This window comes from Dipodomys ordii, unplaced genomic scaffold (assembly GCF_000151885.1).
Source record: "Dipodomys ordii isolate 6190 unplaced genomic scaffold, Dord_2.0 Scaffold42, whole genome shotgun sequence".
In the NCBI taxonomy this organism is placed as follows: domain Eukaryota; kingdom Metazoa; phylum Chordata; class Mammalia; order Rodentia; family Heteromyidae; genus Dipodomys; species Dipodomys ordii.
Genome location: NW_012267258.1, coordinates 4,599,753 through 4,619,079, shown reverse-complemented (window position 1 = coordinate 4,619,079; position 19,327 = coordinate 4,599,753).

Here is a 19,327-nt window from a genome sequence, read left to right as displayed (position 1 = left end):
ATGGCCATTTCTATTGATTGATATATTTCAAAGTAGCTTCCATAAAGTAAGTAAGCATTTTTTTTAATTACAAGGAGCTATTGTGAGTGTGCTTCAACTGGATTCCATTCTGGAAAATCAAGTTTTATTCATTACCAGATAATTCACATTCATATATCATAAAAGCTTTGGAGATTGATTTATTGATTTTGTTTGGCAATAAAAAAATAAAGTAACCTAAAACAAATCCAGTATTGCCTTGGTGAAGTATTCATTAATAATTCTGTTTTATTGGGAGTTGGTGGCTCATACCTCCTAGCTAGCTACTTGGAGTCTGAGATATGAGGATCACCATCCGATGCCAGCTCAGGGAGAAAGTCCCTTGGATGCTCATCTCCAACTAACCACCAGAAAGCCAGAAGTGGAAATGTGGCTCAAGCAATAGAGCACCAGCCTTAAGCAGAAAAGCCAAGCTTGAGGTTGTAAGTTTAAGCCTCAATAGTAGCACACATGCACACACGCACACACACACACACACACACACACACACACACACAGGTCAGTTTTGTAAATAAATGCCACGGGAACATACCAGGCAACAAAATATTTATTAGGGTAATGGGAGGGGGAAGTTAAATCAGTCCTCAAGGCCCTCCCAACTTTGAAGGAAAACCTTAAGTTGGGTATTGCGTTACAACAGTACATTTCACCTAACAAAAATGGAGACAGTAGACAGTATACTTGGTTATTCTACAGAACACTAAGCATAGTTGTGAATGAAAACTTCAACATAGTAGTACTTTTTTCTCATTAATAAACACAATTGCATCATTGGTAGAAATATGAATGAGACTCACAATAGTTGATTTCCAAGATGTTGCACTTCAATGAGCTGCAGGGTGAGTGGCTGCCTCGTGCATTTACACTGAAACCCAAGCTTGCAAGAACTCTGTACTTGCTCTCATGTTCTGCTCTCACTGTCTGAAGATCCTATTCCTTCCTTCCTTCCTTCTTTCCTTTCTTCCTTCCTTTTTCCCACCCTCCTCTCTCCTTCCCTTTTCCCTCTCTCCTTCCTTCCTGAGACAGTTCTCTGATACAAACTAACACTCTGAAACAATTTTCCTTGAATGCTAACACCACCACAGCACCATGCACTCTTCTACAAATTCTCCCTCCGCCAGGCCTCAGCTTCTTTACAATGATCTCTCAGAACATAACTTGTATGACTAACACTGTTTCTGTCATGAGCGCTAGTGAAAGTGGCTCCTGATTTTAAATGCTGCTAAAATGCATTGATTTCATCGGGACACATTAGGCCTCTCAATGTATTAAGTCAAGTGTATTTTGGGTTATAATGACACCTCCAGATTGGCTTTTTTTTTCTTTTTTTAATTGCTGCTAAGGCATCTCCACAAAGTAGACCCACAGGTTTGCTTTAAACAACAACAAAAATATTCATTTGTTCACTTTTCTTGGCAGGAGCAACACTCTGTACCGACTTTTCTTTGTGTTCACCATTTGTAGGCAGTCAAACCTCTTACGATAACTATCCAGCCTGTCTGTCGCCAGTGACACAATTATTTTATACCTAATATTTGTTAGTTATATCCTTCTCTTTGATCAAAATTGCCAGAATGTATGATCTTTTCAAATAAGTTTTGGTGTTGGTCATCTCTATAGATTTTATTTTATTAACTTATCAATTTATCATTATTATTTCCTTTGTTTTACCATATTGGGTATCATTTGGGGATTTTTTTCCGCTAGATACTTGAGTTTGAAACCTAAAGGCCATTCATTCTCTATTATAGATTTTTTTTAATTTTATTTTTAATTGTTATTATAAAAGTGAGGTACAGGAGAGTTATAGTTACCTAAGTCAGATAATGAGTACATTTCTTTTGGAATAATGTCATCCCTTCTTTCACTCTATTATAGATACCTGACTGTATACATACTAATGCCCACATACTGCTTTAGGTATAGTCCATACATTTTCACAGTTGTTTCTGAGCAGCAAGCAAGGACTCTTGATTCAGGGATGTGTGTATGTGTGTGTGTGTCCATCTGTCTTTCTGAGTGTCAGCAAGGTGGGCAGTATGACTGACCCCAGGCAGGGGATAAAGACACATATTAGTGAGACTAGGTAGGGCCAGGGAGACTATGGTAGAACATTTTTAACTATTATTTTGAGTAAAATGGGAAGACAGAGGATTTTGAGCAATGAAAAGGCATCATCTGACTTGCTTTAATAATCACTAGATGAGTCAATCACATACACAAATGTTACGGTAAAAACTAATAAAGAGCCAGGCACTGGTGGCTCATGCCTGTAATCTTAGCTACTCAGGAAATTGAGATATGAAGATCACAGTTCAAAGCCAGCCTGGCCAGAAAAATCCATGGGATTTTTATTTCTAATTAACCAACCAAAAGCCAGAAGTGGATATATGACTCAAGTGGTAGAACTCCAGCCTTGAGCAAAAGAGCTTAGGGACAGTGGCTAGACTCTGAGTTCAAACTTAAAGCCCCAGTACTAGAATCAAAAAAGAAAAAGAGAAGGTAAAAGAAGATATAATCTCCATCACTTTGTCAAACAGGCCCATCATACTCTAGTAGGTCCTTTTAAAAATGGATACCTTAAGGTCTATATGTCAGGTTTTTACATAACATATGTATCAATATTAAAACTTAATGTATAAATTAAGCACAATAAAAGATCAACAATCATGACATAGAAAAATATAATAATATACTATAATAAGCTTTAAGAGTGTCATCTATCAATCTCTTTCTCTCAAAATATTTTACTGTTCTGTGCTTGACTGTCCCCTTCTTGGGGATGTGATACCATGGCAGCCAAGTGGCTCACAAATAGCCCACACAGCACAGACAAGTTGTCCTGAGCAAGAAGGAGCTGGACATAGACTCCATCAAACATTTTAAGCTTGTGAACTGTTCTGGAATGTTCTGTGACAACCTTTCAGCCTGTTGCATGATTGCGGATAACTGAAGGTATGAAGAGCAAAATATTGAATCAAAGGAGAGTAACTGAATTTTCAACATCACCTACTTCACACGTAGGCTATCTCTCAATCTGAGGACCAGTAGTTAATCATTCAAACTAGGACACTTCTGGGAATGAAAGAAGACACTATGGCTAAGTGGGCCAGAAAAACAAGTGTGAGACTCTCATCTCCAAATACGCATCAGAAAAGCTGGAAATGAAGTTGTGGCTCAAGTGGTAGAGTATTAGCCTTGCACAGAAAAGCTCAGGGAGAGACTGCCCTAGGATTACAGCCTTACCTTCTCAATTGAGCAACCACTGTGGTTGGCCATGCACCACTGGACAGGGCCACAGAGCTCCCACTGAGGAGAGGAAGGGACCCTTAGCTGGGTGCTGGTGGCTCATACCTCTAATTCTAGCTAATAAAGTCTGAGATCTGAGGATCATGGTTGGAAGCCAGCCTGGGAAAGACCATGAGTCTCTTTATCTCCAATAAACCACCTCCAAAAATCCAGATGTAGAGCTCTAGTTCAAGTGGCAGAACACTAGTCTTGAACTACAAAGGACAAGGATAGTACCCAGGTCCTGGGTTCATTGGTTTTGCTGCATGTAAAACAATCTGTTTTCTTGTTATAAAATTTACTGAAACATTATGAAGTCCGTGTTTGATTTTTTTTCCCAAGTAGTTCAGTTACCTTTGGCACTTCAGGAGCATAAAAATAGTCTTGCATTCAGTGACTTGCATAGTTGGTTTCCACGAGTTCACATGGATAACTTTCTATGAGCCTCTCAATACTCGGCACATCCAGCAGCCATTCCTTTTGTGGTAGATTAGCTTTCCAAGGACGTTTGCACAGAGAAAAACCTTGACAAATAGAAGCAATGCTTCCCTCTGAAGCACAGGGCAGGCACGTGTGCAGCAGAGGACAATACACTGACATGACTATAATGTCTCTGTGGAGCCAGCCTGCCTACTGTGCCCATGTGAGGTAAACATGCCTACTACCCATTTTGAAAGATTAACATCAAATTTTCAGTTTAGCTAACCCATTGCATGTTCTAGTATCATCTGCTGGGGGCTCTGAATATTAAATATTAACATGAACTATTTGTTTCTGACCTCCTTTGTTTCTCCTATTAGTATCCATGAGGTCAGGTTAGGTTAAGTAGTTAGCTTAAAGGTGAGTGAAATGTCAGCCCTTTGCAGTTTGTGTGTGTGTGTGTGTGTGTGTGTATGTGTGTGTATTGGGACTTGAATTTAGAGCCTGGGCACTGTCCCTAAACTTTTTCCATTCAAAGATGATGCTCTCTCACTTGATCCACAGCTCCACTTCCATCTTTTAGTGGTTAATTGGGAATAATAGTCTCATGGACTTTCCTTTCCAGGCTGGCTTCAAAGCTTGAACCTAAGATCTCAGCCTCCTGTGTAGCTAGGATTACAGGCACAAGCCACTGGTGCTGGGCAGTTCTTGACACATACATGAAACTTGTATTTGACCACTCCCAGTGGAGCTAAGGAAAGACATATCCTAATTAATGGGAATTGTGGGATGTTCTTTAATTCATTTAGCTAAATTCACACGGGGAGAAATATCTCCTATCTATTTCTTTAATGCACAAGACCTTGGCAGAAAGTCAGGAAGAAAGAAACATGTAGCAAAAAAGTCACCTTTTTATAAGGAGCTCTCTGCACATGGAACTGGAAATTTGGGGCCTTAGATTCCAATTCCAGCTCTGCAAAAGGAGCCTTGAATAAGTAATTTAGCCACACAGCAATGGAAAGAACTTTGTGTGTGTGTGTGTGTGTGTGTGTGTGTTGGTCCTGAGGATCCAGGACCTGGGTATTGTTCCTGAGCATTTCTGCTCAAGGCTAATGCTCTACCATTGAGCCAAGCTCCATGACAAGCTTTTTGGTGGTTGATTGCATGTAAGAGCCTCATCAGCTTTCCTGCTCAGACTGGCTTTGGACCACAGTTCCCAGGGCCTCAGCCTCCTAAGTAGCTAGGATTACAGGTGTGAGCCATCCACTCCCCACTTGAGTGACATAACTTTTAAGGTCCCTTACAAGTGCTGAAATCTGCGATGGTAAGTCCATCTCCATGTTCTTGGACCCCTGGCTCCCTCTCATCTCCCAACATGCATGTTCCTTGTCTGTACTGTGGTTGCGCTTGATGCTCTGTGCATCTTTGGTAGCTTATCTTTCCCCACCAGATGATAAGGTCCAAGAGCAAAGTCATGTGGTTGGTTAAACTTCTCCTAAGCAACCTCATACATGGGGCTCAGTGTGCCCCCCCAAACTCCTTTTTCATACAGTATGCATTTCAATTTACAGAATGTTTTCACTGATTTATCTCATGGTTGGTTTTGAAACTAAAAGGCCAATATTTCTGACTTTATGATACACGAATGTTTGGATGAGCTGCTGAACACTGAGCAAAGCAAATATTTCCTTTTCTGTAAGTCTTGTCAGATCACAAAGGGAAAACTATTGTCTTTCCTTCCTAAAAAACCCTACAGGGTCCTTTTTCAAAAAGTTTTTTATTAATTTTTAATTTTTTCTAATTTTTTAAAAATTTTAAATTTTATTTCCGTGTTTGCATCACAAGCCTAAGTGCAATGGCATTTCCTTTCATGTGTGTTAGCACTGGGTCTTGAACTCAGAGACTGGATGCTCTCTCTTAACCTTTTGCTCAAGGCTAGTGCTCTACCACTTAAGCCACACCTCCACTTCTGGCATTTGGGTAGTTAATTGGAGATGAGTCTCATAGATGTTCCAACCCAGGCTGGCTTTGACCATGGTCCTCAGATCTCAGCCTCTTGAGTGGCTGGGATTACAGGCGTGAGCCACCAGCACCCCACTAATTAGCCTAAAGTCTTTTGTTCACTCATCCTGGCATCACAGTGCTTTGGGGAAACTCCAAGCCTGTATGTCTTACTGCTAATGGGTCCTTTCTCTACTCCTATACCCATACTCCTGGGCACTCCTGGGGGTAGAGAGGGGAGGCAGGAAAATTACACAAATGTGTGTGGTGTTGTCTCTACCAGGAAAACCCTTGACACTCATTGCCTTCAATATATCAAAACTTCAGGACCTCCTCCTGCCTCTCCCCATTTTCCTATTGTGTTGAAAAGCTGGGTGCTCAGGGAAAGGTCTTCAACATCCAACCCCATCCTCCAAATCCTGCCATGTCTACGTGCATCTTCTTTCTCTCAGAAAGGAAAGCTGGTCCTTTTCTCTTCCCATTGGCTTGTGCCCTTCTTCCTTCTGATTGGATATCGTGCCCTTCTTCCTTCTGATTGGATAAGGCCTTTGCTTCCTTCCTCAGGCCCTGTATTTGCCTGCCCTCCATATTCTTCTCTATTGGATTGTCAGGCTTAGTGTAAGCGAAGCCCAGATCTCCCAAAATGTGTTCTGCTTCTCTCCTCATACTTCTGGCTCTAGCCTGTACTTCCTGGCTTTCTTCCTTCTCGTGCATTCCTCAGCCCACTGCCATCTGCCAAGGTCACCTGTTCCTAAATCTAGGGACCATGTTTCTAGGTTTGCTCTTCTTTAATCTCTCTCTCTGAAGTATTTGGCCCTGGTTGACATGTGATTCTCTTCTCCTGTACTTTTCCTCTTGTCTATTTTGGCTTCTCTGTGTCCAGATCCTGAGCTTCCAATTGCTTAAACATTGCTGTCTCTCTCCTCGTCTCCTCCCTTTCCCTTTCCTCCTCTCCTCTCCCCTCCTCTGCTTTGCTCCTGTTCTATGGGCATATATTCTCTGATTTATTTGACCACTCCAAGGGAGTTCGTTCATACGTACTGATGATCAAAATCTCCATTTCTAGCTCAGCTGTTTCTTTGGAGCCTTGGAGAACTTCCTTTTCCTTGATGCTAGATGTTTCTTCCTTGATGACCTATGATTTGTTCAAACCCAACATGTCCAAAACACGAAACTCACTTTTTCCTTTCTCTAATATACTCCCCATCTTGGAACATGGTTCCAACCATTGCTGAATTGCCCAAGCAATGAGTCACGTGAGCCCTTTTCTGTGTTCTACCTTAGCAGGCATCTATCCTGACACACTGAGTGTGTGATTTCCATGTATGACCCACCCTCATCCATCTCCCACATCGCAGCTCTGGCCTTTGTTATTGCTTCTTTGATTACTTTCTTCAATTCCTTCACTCGCCTGCCTCTTCCTTCTCATCACAGAAACTCTTTCAAGATTATTCATGTAAGCCAGGCACCCGTAGCTCACAGCTGTAATCTAGCTACTCAGGAGGCTGAGATCTGAGGATCACGATTCAAAGCCAGCCCGGGAAAGTCTATGAGACTCTGATCTCCAATTAGCCACCAAAAAAAAAGAAGCAGTACTGTGGCTCAAATGAGAAAGCCCTAGACCTGAGTACAAAAGCTCAGGAACAGTGCCTAGGCCCTGAGTTCAAGTCCCAAGACCTGCACACATGCACACGCGCACACACACACACACACACACACACACACACACGCACACACACACACCCCTCAGATAATTTGCCCATCTGAAAATAGGTCTATCCATGTCTCCCTTACAGGGATGGCACACTTCTTGACAATTATTTAAGCAAAGAGCGTGGCTCTGTGCCAGGCACACAAATGAAATCTCCAGGGCCAAAAGTAATCACTCTTAGTCATTCCACAATACTGCTGCTCAGATACTAAAAAACTGGTTGTGGGTGTCCATAGTGGGACTTGAACTCAAGGACTTTCATGCTCACTTGGCTCATAGCTGTGCTCTCCACTTGAGCCACAGCTCCACTTCTGGCTCTTTGGTGGTTCGATGGAGACAAGAGTCTCACAGACTTTCCTGCGCAGGCTAGTTTCAAGCCACAATGTTCAGATCTCAGCCTCCTGTCGTGAGGAGTAGCCTGGAGCCACCAACACTTGGTGGTTGTATTTCTTAATGAAGCTAAAAGCGACAGGATCTCTCCCCAACACAGAGTAGGATTGGGACGCCTGCATCTGGAAATAGTAAATGATAAATTCCCAATGTAGAATATTAATAATGAATCACAAGCCAGTAGGCTTTCCCCAAGAATCGCAGCGAAGCTCTTTGAAGCCAGACACACTGGGGCTCTGATCTTGATGTCCTACTTCCTCAACCACGGGGCCTTGAGTGACTAATTAATTTCTTTCCATTTTCTTGGATGCAGATTGGGCAATAGGTCTTACTTCGGTATGTCATTGTTGACAATCTTGAGATTAAAGGAAGCATCTCATGGGAATCCCAGCGCTGTTGTTTCCCAGCTGAGTAACCGTCGACCCATTGCTAAATCTCTCTGGGCCCAGTTTGCTCTTATGTCAGATATCTGCAGAAATCCTTACTCAATGTTGTTCTGAGACATACAAAGGTTAGCTCGTGGAATACATTTGAAACAGTAGCTAGTATGTAGTAAGTGCTCAATAAATGTTAACCACTCATTGTCACTGTCATGTTATCTGTGGTTTAATTGTTAGTGGTCAGAAATTTAGAAGTCAAGAAGTAGTGGTTCACACCTGTAATCCTAGCTTCTCTAGAGGCTGAGATTTGAGGATCCTAGTTCAAAGCCAACCCAGGAAGGAAAATCCATGTGATTCTTATCTCCATTTTCACCAGCAAAAAGCTGGAAGTGGAGGTATGACTCAAGGGGTAGATCACCAGCCTTGTGCAGAAATAACCAAGAGAAAATTGAGACCCTGAGTTAAAGCCCAGATACCAGGCATAAAAAAATTAAAAATCTGAAATTAATTTGATGAATACAATGATAATAAATGCAATATTGATGATGAATACAACAGTACTTGGATTTGAACTCGGGGCCTTGTTCTTGCCAGGCATGTAGTCTACAGCATGAAGCACACCTCCAACCCCAAAAGTGCATTTTGTTTCTGTGCTGGTACTAAGACCTGAGCTTGGGGCCTAATCACTGTCCCTTAGCTTTTCTGCTCAAAGATGATCCTATGCTACTTGAGCCATAGCTCCACTTCTGGGGGGTTTTTTGCTGGTTAATTGAAGATTAAGAATCTCATGAACTTTCCTGCCCAGGCTGACTTTGAACCATGATCTTCAAATCTCATCCTCCTGAGTAGTAAGGATTAAAGGTATGAGCTATCAGTGCCTGAGAAAAATGCATGTTTTAACAATATGGAGCATAGTTTGCTTTAAATTAAAAAAAAAAAGCCTCTCCTCCCTCTGAAGAATCTTCTACATGGACTGTTATGGAAAGCAAAGGGATGTGGAGGTGAGGGCTGGAACAGTAGCAGCTCTGTAGAACCACTTCATAGGGACAACTACCACCTGCCACCAAAGCTGACCCCAAACTCCTCCTCTCCCATGTCGCCCCAAGGAGGTAACAGTCATGAGAGTCCCCACCCTCCTATCACACACCGCCCTCCACCTGGCTTCCTTCTTCCTCTAGGATAATGTAACTTTCTCCTCCGAGCTGAGCAAACACGTTGCCATGGAAGTTGCTAGAAGTTGCTGGAAGTTTCCACACATTGGCAGGGTGAAGGGTTAATTGGTCTGCCAGACCACACAGCCTCCTCCACAGCGGTGACCTCTGGGGGAGCCATCCCCATGGCGGAGTGAACAGCAAATCTCAGCTGTTGATTCAAAGAAGCAGACAGAATCCAGCTCCTGTCAGAGCTAGATGCCAACAGACCGGCTCCAAAGGATGCAGACGGCTTATTAAATCTGTGTCAGGCCTACTTACGGCCTGACAGCATTTCAAACCCTGTCTGGATCCTTCTCAGGCCCTTGACAGGCGCTAATTGGCATCATTCTGTGGGTAGAGGCTGGCAGGGCCCAGACCCGGGGCTCCCTGCGTCTCCTGCAGCCACGCTGACATTATTTCACAAACACCAAATGGGACGACTTAAACAAGCAGGGGACAGAGGTGCCAGCCAGACACTCAGGTATGTTGAGAAGGTTTATTCACCCCTCAGAATGGAAGACCTATCCGTCAGCTCTTGGCGGGGGGGAGAGAAGGGGGGGCAGGGGCTGGAGGAGCATGTCACTAATAGGAGAGCAGAGCAGAAAACATGTCCCTTGGAAGTCAACCAAGCTTGGGCCTCGGCGCCTGACCTCACCTCAGCGTTCACACCAGCAGGCAGGCTCACGGCTCCTAACACGCGTTCATTCCCTGATAAATAGTTATTATTCACTGGGCCCGTGTTCTACTTTCAACACTGGGAATGAGAGGCAAATAAAATATAGAAATCTTTGCCTTTGCTGGGCACTGGTGGCTCATGCCTGTAATCCTAGCTACTCAGGAGGCTGAGATTTGAGGATCACAGTTCGAAAGCAGCCCAGGCAGTCAGTCTGTGAGACTCTTTATTTCTAATTAACCAGCAAAATGTCAGAAGTGGAGCTATGACTCAAGTGGTAGCACTCTAGACTTTAGTGACAAATGTTAACGGATAGCTCTAGGCCCTGAATTCAAGTTCCATTACCAACACACACACACACACACACAAGAAAGAAAAAGAAAGACAGAACGAAAGACAGAAAGAAATACAAAGAAAGAAAGAAAGAAAAAAAGAAAGAAAGGAAGGAAGGAAGGAAGGAAAGAGGAAAAAAGAAAGAGAGAGAAAGGGAGGGAGGGAAGGAGGGAGAGGGAGGGAGGAAGGGAGGGAAGGGAGGAAGGAAGGAAGGACAAACGAAAGAAAGAAGGAAGGAAGGAAGCTACTATTTGGCTGAGATGAGAAAGGTCATGGGAAAGATTGAGAAGGCATTGTGGGATCAACTATAATGAAACAGTTGGCAGGACTCCTGGTGAAGTGCTTAGTTGCTGGCATTTTGAAAAGGCTCACAATGCTTTGAAGAGAGAATGTGGGGTGGGCTGGAGGGCCAGGGTCTGTGGCTGAGCATCATTAAGGTAGTTTCATAACAAACAATAAGCATGAGGCAGGTGTTCCCATCATTTTTCAGAAATAAGCAGAGGAAATGAAGATAAAGCCTGGGAAAACTTCCCAGGAATATCTCTGCCTATATCTCCTCCAAAGCTTATGAACCTGTGGGAAGAGGCTTCATCGCCTGGCAGGAATCATATTCCTAAATTCAAAAAAAAAAAAAAAGTATAGAAATCAGGAGCCAGTGGCTCACACCTGTAATCCTAGCTACTCAGAAGGCTGAGATCTGAGGATCAAAGCCAGAATAGGCAGGAAAGTCTCTTATTTCCAATTAACCATCAGAAAGCCAAAAGTGGAGCTAAGGCTCAAGTGATAGTACCAGCCCTGAGCAAAAAAGCTGGAGTTCAGAGCCCAGACCCTGAGTTTGTAAACCTCAGGATTGGCACAAACACACACACACACAAAAGTATGGGATTCTTGATCAAGTGGGCAGCACTCATACCTCCTCCAGTATGCAATATGTGTGTGTGGTTTTGTGTGTGTGTGTGTGTGTGAGAGAGAGAGAGGGGGGGGGCAGGGAAGAACCAGTGCTTGAACTCAGAGCCAGGACACTGTCCTTTAACGTTTTTGTTCAAGGCTGTCATTCATTCTACCACTTAAGCCACAGCTCTATTTCCAGTTTTGAGGAATGAGTAATTGGAGATGAGAGTCTCGTGGATTTGCCTTTCTGGACTGGCTTTGAATCTCAATCCTCAGATCTGAGTCTCTTAGTAACCAAGGTTACAATCATGACTACCATTATCCTGCTCCATGTACGATACTTAAAACCAAATACTCTGAGGAACAAATAGCAGAGGTGTTGAGCATCAAGCTCATCATTAATAGTTGAGAATCCATGCTGGGCACTGGTGGCTCATACCTGTGATCCTAGCTACTCAGAAGGCTGAGATCTGAGGATCCCACTTCAAAGCCAATCTGGGCAGGAAAGTCTGTGAGGCTAATCTGGTAACTAATCACAGAAAAAAGCCAGAAGTCGCACTGTGTCTCCAATGGTAGAGTACTAACCTTGAGCAAAAATAAGCTCAGGGACAGCACCTAGGCCCTGAGTTAAAGCCCCAGTACGGGGGGGGGGGGGAGGGGCCGTTGAGAATCTCTAGAGAGCAAAGAGTGACTTGGGTCTTTGCATGAAGAATCTGAGACCCTGTAGAGGGCTATAAATTATTTCATTTTCAAAAACCTGCCAAATTCTTAACATGCTTAATGTTGGCCAATTAAATAAGAAAAAAGTGACCTATTTGTCACTCAAATCACTGTATACTATAGCTAATTAAGGTCCTATTTACAGGTGATCTAAGATAATTAATGGTAGGCCTTTCCAACCGAATCCTAAAATGAGTAAGATTTATTAACACAAAGACCTCCTGACAAACTTGGCCAAGGACCCAGCTCTCTATTTCCTCTGGGTTTGGGGAAAAGTCAAAGCTATTATAAATGATTGCCAAGGGGAGAAACTTTCTATGTTCTCCACTGAGGATTGAAGTAGGTCAGAATGAAAGCTGAGGGCCTCCCTAAGGTTGTAATTAAATATGAATATTAAAAACTTAGAATAGGTTTTTAAAAAGCCACAAACAATTTCCTTTAGGTTTTCACATCACAGATACTTCATTGTGTTTCTGCCCCTGGCAAAGTATTTTCTTTGGCAAAATGGAATGCAGTTTAAAAAATTGATTTTTTTTCAAGTGTGCAATAGCTCTACAAGATGAGACTGAAAAAGATTTGCTCAAGCACAAATACTTTGGAGAATGTGTGTGTGTGTGCATGTGTGTGTGTGTGACATGGGTGTGTGTGCTGATACTGGGGTTTGGCACTGTCTCGGCTTTTTTTCACTCAAGGCTGGTGCTCTACTGCTTGAGCCACAGTTCCACATCTGGCTTTGTCATGGTAAATTGCAGGTGATAGTCCCACAGACTTTCCTTCTTGGGCTGGCTTTGAACCATGATCCTCAGCTCTCATCCTCCTGAGTTGCTAGGATTATAGATGTGAGCCACTGGTGCCCATCTACTTTGGAGACTATTTAGCAAGATCAAGTTTGGAAAAAATGCATCCAAATCTTTAGTATAATGTCCTAGATTGTGATTTAATTCTATCCATCAGTGTGATATTTTTCCTCTTTGGGGGAAAAGAAAATCACACATTTCTCTCTCTTCCCATCCAAATCATTCATTCTTACAAATTGGCCTAGGCAAGTCAATGTCTGGCCTAGTAATATAAATTTAATTATAGTGAGGCTTGAGTACACTTTCACTCTAAGACATTTCTTGGTCCATAGATAACTGAATTAAAGAAGGATTATTTCATCATTACTGGGCTAATAGGCACATTGCCGCACAAGATGAGCTAATATTTCTAACTTTTTTTTTTTAGCCTAACAAAAATATACTGCATTCATTTGTTTATTGAGGCCAATATTTCTTCCTTGAAGAGCCATGAAGTGGGAATAGAAGTCACATTGTCAGGGCCAGAGGAACGAGAAATGGGGGGGGTTTACATTGGAGCACATTCCAAGGGCCCAGTTAATACAAGCCACAGCTGTGGACACCTGCTCCCTGCTGCCAGCCATGGTAGCCTGGATCCTGCTACACAATGACTGACCTGTAGCACACCTGCCTGTTGAGCTGTGCAAAGCAACAGAGCTGTTGTCAATGAACCGCCCTCCTCTGAGCCTCTGCCATTGCGTTAATTTTTTTTCCAGAGGTTTAGGTTTGTTTTCTTTTGGTATGTGTGTCAGTACTTGGGCTTGAACTCAGGACCTGCGTGCTATCCCTTAGCTTTTCTTTTTTTCTACTCAAGCCTGGCACTCACCACTGAAGCCCAAATTCTACTTCTGGCTTTTTTGTTACTTAATTGGAGAAAAGAGTCTCACAGTCTTTCTTCCATAGGCTGGCTCTGAAACATGATCCTAAGATCTTGGCCTCCTGAGTAGCTAGGATTACAAGTGTGAGCCACTGGGGCCAGATGCAAGGATATATTTCTTGATCTCCTTATCTGAGCATTTCTATGCTAGGGTATTTTCTTTGTGATGAAACTATGTTTCTGTCTCTCTTCAAATCTTGGGATCAGATTAATCATGGAGGATCTTTGGGCCAAGCCACAGGACTGGCACAATATAGTAAGTATTCAATACTGCTGGCTGAAGGAATAAATGAATGAGCGAATGACTACTATGTGCTAGGATCTGGATAAAGAAATAGAAGGCATGTATTCTCTACAAGTGGAGGGGCTAGGGAGGGGGACTATAAGAAGCCAAGGATTGGGAGTGTGGCTCAAGTGATAGAACAGCTGCTTAGCAAGTATACGACTCTGAGTTCAAATCCTGGTACTGAAAAACAAAGATAAAAGCCAGTACTGCTGGGCACTGGTGACTCATGCCTGTAATCCTAGCTACTCAGAGGGCTGAGCTATGAGGACTGCAGTTCAAAGCCAGCCTGGGCAGGCAAGTCCATGAGACTCCTATCTCTACTAGACTACCAAAAAAAAAAAAACAGAAGTGGAATGGTGATTCAAATGGCAGAGCACCAGCCTTGAGCAAAAGAAGCTTAGGCACAGTGCCCAGGCCCTGAGTTCAAGCCCCAAGCCTGGCACCAAGACAGACAGACAGACAGACAGACAGACAGACAGACAGACAGATAGATAGATAGATATGCCAGTGCTAATTGAAAGGGCCAAAGCAGTGAGCTGCCAGACCTGGGAAACACTATGATGAGAAAGCATAGTGTAATCCTGAACACAAAGCCAGACTTCTGAATGAAAGGCAGCCTCAAGCCAGATAAACGGAGAGGAAAGAATGGACACCTAAGCAGTGCCCTCTTATGGAAATAAGAGAACTGAGTTCTAGATCCAGACAAAAATGGGGTTCAAATCCTACCTCCTTTGCCACAGGTTCCTTTGGGACACTCATTAACTTTTTTTGTGCGTCTATACTGGTACTGTGGAGTTGAGCTCAGGGCCTGGACACTATGCTTTAGCTTTTTTTGCTCAAGGCTGACACTCTTCCACTTGAGTTACAGCTCCACTTCCAGCTTTTTGGTGATTAATTGGAGATACACGTCTCATGGACTTTCCTGCTCAGGCTAGCTTCAAACCACAATCCTCAGATCTTAGCCTCCTGAGTAGCTAGTAATTACAGACGTAAACTTCTAGTGCCCGGAAGCAAATCAACTCTTAATCACAATTGAATTGCTTTAGGTTTGTTTGACCACTCTTTCAAGTGATCAAACTTAGGTCTATAAAAGATAGACATCATTTATGGTCTCCATAACTGTTCAATAAACTTCTTCTGACCACTTCCAGCCATTTATTACCAAACAGTGGTAGCTCTTCATCCCCTCATTCTGTAAATATACTTGAAATTTTGCTAACATATTCCTTTATAATTTGAATCAAATAAGCTAGTCAGGCTTCCTTGTAGAATAATTCTAAATTACTCTGAGAAATCAAGTTTTAAATTTATTTGGAAAAATCTCCCACGAGCTTTTAATTCGCAACCAGCCTTCTGGAAATTTAAAACTGTGCTTCTAATCATCCCTAGATAAAACATTTTGCCCTGTAAATTTAGCGAATTTCTTAACTTGAAAAATATAGTAGTTCTAGCTACTCAGGAGGCTAGATCTGAGAACTGAAGTTCAAAGTCAGACTAGACAGGAAAATCTGTGAGACTTTTATCTCCAATGAGCTAACAAAAAGCCAGATGTAGAGGTGTGGCTCAAGTGGTAGCTATGAGCAAAAAGAGCCCAGGGACAGTACCCAGGCCTTGGGTTCAGGATCAGCACACACACACACAAATAAATTTAATTTAAACTAATCCTCACTATTCAGGAAACTGAGATCTGAGGATCATAGTTTTAAGCCATCCAGGCAGGAAAGACTGTGAGACTCTTAGCTCCAATTAACCACCTAAAAGGTGGAAGTAGAAATGTGACTCAAGTGGTAGAGTATCAGTATTGATTTTTTGTTTAAAAAGGTAAGAGCTCAAGGCCCTGAGTTCAAGCCCTAGCACAAATATCTCCTACCAAAAAAAAAAAAAATCAAGAAACAGTATTCAAATATATTGAGAAACAAAGAAATTTGGTTCTCTATAGAAGGAACCTGCCCTCAAAATCCTTAGAATACTTCCTTATCATACTATGATCTAATCAAATTTGAATATTTCAAAAGTTCATTGTCATAAACCTAGCTACCCAGGAGGATGTGATCTGAGGGTCGCCATTTGAAGCCAACCCAGGCAGAAAAGTCCACATGACACTCTTATCTCCAATTAATCACTCAAAAACTGGAAGTGGAGCTACGGCTCAAAGTGGCAGAACACTAGTGTTGAGCTGAGAGAGAGAGAGAACTTCAGGGACAGTACCCAAGCCCTGGGTTCAAGCCCCACAATCACCGAAAAACAAAAAAATAAAAACTAAATAAACCTGATCTGTTGTAGCCACTTTCAAACTAAAAGACGAAAGAATGAGAGATGCAGTCATCTCAAAGTAACAGATTTCATAATTTAGAAAACTACGAATCACACATTATAACAAATAATTTACTCTGGGCTCCTTTCGTGTCAGTAAACCATGCTGTTTAAATGAAATAGAAAAAAAATGTAGAGAACTAAAATCCTCCTTTTCATTCATAAATCCATAAGCAAGTAAGAATGACATACATTGACATTGCCTCAAACTATGAAATCCTCCACAGTCCTACTTTTATTTAGCAGGTGCTTCACCGAAACAGAATCCGAAATACATGGTAAAACATCACATCTGAAGTGCATGGCGAATTTTAGGGGCTCTGCCAAAACTTCCAGAATTCTAGTCTCTGCTTAGGAGCATATGGACAGCTAGCTGGTAAAAACCCTGTTTTATCATGCCTTGGTTTTAGGCCTGCTTACTATCAGATCCCCAGGTAAATCAGATTATACTGGAAGGTAACAAATAATCTAGCAGTGGGAATGTACCGAGAAACACCTAGAATATTGGAGGATGTTGGGCTGCATTTTATTTTAGGTGTTTATGGTGGTAGTGTTGGCTTTGGGCCTTGAACTCAGGTCCTCGAGCTTCAGAGAAAGGCAGGCACTCATCACTAAGCCATACATGCCTCCAGCCCTGCATTGTGTTTCAACAGAACTTATCAAGATGATTCCAATGTCTTTTCAGAATTTGGAGTGACAGTGTATCTGACACTTCCTCTTAGGTCTCTACACACACTAAAAAAATTCACCTACATCCCTTTCTGATGAACATTTGGGGGGGAATGTTTATTTACAAAAACAGAAATAATTTTTCTGCATAAATAATTCGAACAATTACAGCTGAAACTAAATATATTGGAGTGCACTTCAGCCAGCAGTTAAAGGAGTCAGGGAGAAGTTGAGCAAAAATATGAAAATCTTGCTGGGCACCATTGGCTCATACCTATAATCGGGCGGCTGAAATCTGAGAAGCATGGTTCAAAGCCAATTCAGATAGGAGCAGTTCATGAAATGCTTATCTCTAATTTACAACCAAAAAGCTGGAAGTGGAGGTGTAGCTCAAGTGCAAAACCTAAGGCACAGTGTCCAAGCCCTGAGTAAAAGCTCCAGTATTGTCCCAGGTAAGAAGGAAGGAAGGAAGGAAGGAAGGAAGGAAGGAAGGAAGGAAGGAAGGAAGGAAGGAAGGAAGGAAGGAAGGGAGGGAGGGAGGAAAGGAGGGAGGGAGAGAAAGGAAGGAAGGGAGGGAGGGAGGGAAGGAGGGAGGGAAGGAGGGAGGGAGGGAAAGAGGGAGGGAAGTTTAGGTCATCCTTTCAGTGTAAGTCTTAACTATGTAAGATTAATTCCGACTCAAAATTAATTGGAGAATATGTTATAAACATACAGAAAATAGCAGTCTTGGCTTCTTCCTGATGATGGAAAAGTTCTCTAAGCCTGGGGAAATTTTGTACATGTGATCATTTCTTGATTTCTCCAATGTGTCTTCCTCCTCTCACTGCTAGGTAATAAAAAATACACAGTGGCTTAGAACAACTCAGTTACATAAACCCAGGTTAGTGCATGGAAGGAAAATTATATAAAAGTTTAAAGTGAGAGAAATTTATAAAGCACAAACTAATTGTGGTTCCTCTATTTAAAATACATGCAATCAGGCTCATACTAAAAATCTGATTAGAACTTAAGAATTCCAAACCATAACATTCAGTGTGGGGGGGGGAGGGTTTCCACGATTTTTCTCTTCCTGCATTTGCTCTACAATTGTATTTTGAGTATTCTCCTGTTTTGTTTTGATTACAAGGATCTTAGTTTCTACCTCAGCTCATCCCGTCCTTTCACCTGCTAAAACTACTACCTTGCCAGTGGTTCATGTCCACTGCTCCTCAAGAAGCTGAGATCTGAGGATGGCAGTTCAAAGCCAGCCCAGGCAGAAAGTCTGTGAGACTCCTATCTCCGATTAACCAGCAAATGAAACAGAAAAGGAGCTGTCTTAAGAGGTCAAGCACTGGGCTTCAGCCAAAAAGCTCAAGAGACAGCACGCAGGTCGAGTTTAAGCCCCAGGATTGGCACCAAAAACAAAAGAAAACAAAACAAAAAACCCTCCTTTACTACAACCCTGAATCAACCAGTGCCTGAATTTCCCTAGCAAAGGCCATCATCATTTCCTCAGATCAAGGACTGGGAGGGCTTTTAAGATCCTATCCAGAGACGAAGCAAATCAGGGACCCCACTTAACCGCTTTTCTAAGACATGGTCTCGGCTCCATCACACTTCCAAAGTCATGGTGAAGGCAGCCATTCTCATTGCCCAGCAGCTTTCCTGATACAAGCTTTCCTTTGAGTCCAGAGATCCTGGGAAAATCACAGCCTCTGAGTCTGTGTATGTGTGGAGAAGAGATGACACTGCCAGAGGAGATACGAACTGCTGAGCTCTACCTCATCATGTCAATGACAGTACCTAGGATACCATGCTTGTAACACCTTTCTTTGGATCTCAGGAGGATCCTGTCTAAGGGATGAGGGTCCAGGTAGAGGTAGACAATTTTATTTATGTATATTTGTGCCGATACTGGGGTTTGGACTTGGGGCTTCATTCATATGTTTGCTTGGCTTTTTTTTCCATTCACAGCCAATGCTCTACTACTTGAGTCACAACTGCCACTTCTGGCGTTTTGCTCGTTAATCCGAAATAGTCTCATGGATTTTTCTGCCCCAGCTAGCTTTGAACTGGGATCTTCAGATCTCAGCCTTCTGAGGAGCTAGGATTGCAGACCTGAGCCACCAGCACCAGATGAGTCACTTTTAACACCACACAATAAGGAAATAATCTAGGACTAGGATAAGCAATTCTGTAGCCCATTTCTTAAAAGACCATTTCTAATCATTTGGTCCAGAACCCCTTGCTGACCAGAGTCTCCCACAAAGCCCAGGGAACTCTCACCACAGAGCCACAATTTTTATTACTGACAGTGTTCCCAGCATT